General features: G+C 44.6%; 1 protein-coding gene across 1 annotated transcript in view; it reads left to right on the top strand.

Moving 5' to 3' along the window:
- The window catches only part of magixa (MAGI family member, X-linked a), a 79,802-nt gene that overhangs the window by 15,335 nt on the left and 61,967 nt on the right, over positions 1-2,500 (top strand). The window lies entirely within an intron of this gene.

Consider the following 2,500-nt stretch of genomic DNA (forward strand, 5'->3'; position numbering starts at 1 on the left):
GCTGCTTGCAGAACATTACTCTGTACCAAGTAAATGTACATGTGTACATGTGCATTCATCTAAAAATAAAAACTATGTAACAGTATATCAAATATAAGATGGGTACACACACACACACACACACACACACACACACACACACACACACACACACACAGACACAGACACAGACACAGACACAGACACAGACACAGACACAGACACAGACACAGACACAGACACAGACACACACACACACACACACACACACACACACACACACACACACACACACACACACACAAACAAAGAAACACACAGATTTTTTTTCTCATTATATAAATGCAGCATTTTCAACAAATTGAATCTGAAATTGAAGCTCTCCTGCGTGCTAAGGATGGCGTGTTTCCATTCAAAAACAATCCTGGCCACTCAGGCAGAAGTTCAGTGAATGAGAGAGGGTGCAAAAACGCACTGGGAAGCATCGCCATGGCAACTGTCATCAAGGCGTCAGCAGGGCTTATTCGAAGTGGCAGAGCCCTGCGTTACTGCCGGCGCAAAACAAGACCCACCGCCACTATTCTCAGCCCAGTGCAATATAGCATGTTTGATGCATTCATTTGTGCGTAGCATTTAGATGGACAAAACGAAACAAATGCTTTTTTTATACTGCTGCTTATTACCAGGCTTACAGACGAGTAGACTAGTTACAGCACTGTTTTCACGTGCTGTACACACAGTCCAATGCCGTTTTAAGTAATCTATTTTTTCTCATGTTCTTTTTGTTGTTGTTTTTGTTTCATTTCCTTCTCTGGTTATGGTTTTTCTTTTGAAAATATTCAACCCCTGGATGTTGTTTCTCCTTCCTCAGTCTGTGAGTTTACCTGCTGTGTCTCAGCACTCTTCAGACTCCATAGACCTGCATCCATCTTCCTCCCGTTCCCACTCCCTCTCTCTACTCTACCTTCCCCCATCTCTCTCTCTCTCTCTCTCTCTCTCTCTCTCTCTCTCTCTCTCTCTCTCTCTCTCTCTCTCTCTCTCTCTCTCTCTTCTCTCTCTCTCTCTCTCTCTCTCTCTCCTCTCTCTCTCTCTCTCTCCCTCTCTCCCCCCCTCTCTCTCTCTCTCTCTCTCTCTCTCTACTCTACCTTCCCCCATCTTTCCCTCTCTCCCTCTCTCTCCATCTATCTATTTTTCTCTCTCACCCTCTCTCTCTCTCTACTCTACCTTCCCCTATCTCTCTCTCTCTCTCTCTCTCTCTCTCTCTCTCTCTCTCTCTCTCTCTCTCTCTCTCTCTCTCTCTCCTCTACCTTCCCCCCGTCTCTCTACTGTACCTCTCTCTCCGCATCATCCTCTCTCTGTCCCCCTCTCTCTCTCTCCACCGTCCTCTCTCTGTCCCCCTCCGCTCCGCTTCGTAACGCTACTCACTGCCCACATAATCACACTGCCCAGGGGTTACAGTGGGACTGTGGAAGTGGGGGGAAGCTGCTGCCATAGTTTTGAACCAAGTTAGAAGACCTTGGCAGTCTCTTCAGTCAAAATCTCTTATGTGCGAACAGTCTTATGTGCTAGATGTTTTTTTTATTCTCTCTTTCTCTCTCTTTCTCTCCCTCCTCTCTGAAAATGATACTGGCGATGGGGGTGGTGCTGCTGCAGTTTCCACCGTTCCACTTTATTCCTGACCAATCTAACCCCGACTTTATGCTTACTTTAATTTACAGATTTATTTTTTGGCTGGGCATTTTTTGTATCATTCTAGTGACTTTATGCTTCCTTATTGTTCTCTGTTAGCCTGCGGAATACAAGCGAAAACAATCAGCTGCTGTGAATAGGAAAAAAAAGGTTTGGAAGTGCCCAGAGAAAAAAGGCGTTGCTATAGATTTGTTTCTTCAGTGATTAATACTTTCAATTCTATGGCTATTCTTTGAAGAATTGTTTACACAGCAAAAGAATGCAGGGATAAAAAGAAAATTCTTCACAAAGCAGCTCCACTGTTTATGGTGTTAAGGAAAGCAGTTTGCTCAAGCTCTAACCAGTATCGTCATATTCCCATTTAATTATGTACGTGACGTCCTTCATTAGATGTTAAGTTAAGCTCAAGGTGCATTGTAAAAAAAGGGGCAGTTCTAAGCAAGCTGTCCTGGGCACATATGGTTTTTGATTGTGCCCGACCCGTTGTTTGCCAAAGTTGTGGGCACTGATGCGCAGTGAGGTGGAGGAAGGGTGAGATACTGAGGAGTTGACTGCTGACTGCGTATGTGTGCGCCAGTGTGACCCTGTAGGGGCGATCATTGAAGAGGTAAATTGAAATATATAGATTGCGGCGAGTGGATGTGACGTGAAGTTATGGGGCTGAAAATCAATTTGCGACAGGGTTTCATAATTTTTCGCTCCCCATTGGTTTGGTTTTGAAGTTTAGCCCAAGCAGATGGGAGATCATGCTGGTGTCGAAATCCTCCTCCCGCGTGTGTCAGAAAACATTTTAACAAACTGTTAAACGTTTAATGTTGCCAATCTGAGTCAA

This window comes from Engraulis encrasicolus, chromosome 10, assembly GCF_034702125.1.
Source record: "Engraulis encrasicolus isolate BLACKSEA-1 chromosome 10, IST_EnEncr_1.0, whole genome shotgun sequence".
In the NCBI taxonomy this organism is placed as follows: Eukaryota; Metazoa; Chordata; class Actinopteri; order Clupeiformes; family Engraulidae; genus Engraulis; species Engraulis encrasicolus.